The sequence below is a fragment of the Penaeus monodon genome, chromosome 15, assembly GCF_015228065.2.
Source record: "Penaeus monodon isolate SGIC_2016 chromosome 15, NSTDA_Pmon_1, whole genome shotgun sequence".
Lineage (NCBI taxonomy): Eukaryota > Metazoa > Arthropoda > Malacostraca > Decapoda > Penaeidae > Penaeus > Penaeus monodon.
Window position 1 is genome coordinate 29,291,263 of NC_051400.1, and position 554 is coordinate 29,291,816.

A 554-nucleotide genomic window follows, 5' to 3' on the forward strand; every position below is an offset into this window, starting at 1 on the left:
CTTCCTAATAGTGAACGTAGCCCCATCACACTTTTAGAGATATTTTGCCGTCATGTGGGATCGGTATTTGGATATAGACTTGTGTAATAGTCAATATATATTTCGCTGCTTAAGTTGTTTACCAGCTTGTTGTTCGTTTTTTTTATAAACGTTTGAAAAAATGTATAACCCTTTTTACTCTTTAAGAAATGAATGTTTATGATGAAATGACACTTAATAATAAAATACGCCATTTTAACTAGCCCCACTTAACAGTAATATTTAATTTTACGTTTTTTCGTCCTTTGAGTAAAGTACATCTAGACCGGGAGACAAAAACGTGTCGAGCTAAAATTAAGCTATACATTGATGATATAACCTAACTATAATTCTACATTAATTGTGGACGAAATAAGAAACGATATATGTTTACTTCAGAAAGAAAATCTATTCTAACGAAATATTTATACTACCAGCGAGGAAAAGAAAAGCGGAACGTATCATATCTGGTGATTAACAACTCAAGGTTACTTCTGTTCCTAATTAATGAGTAAGCAGAACGGGTTTATACTTCT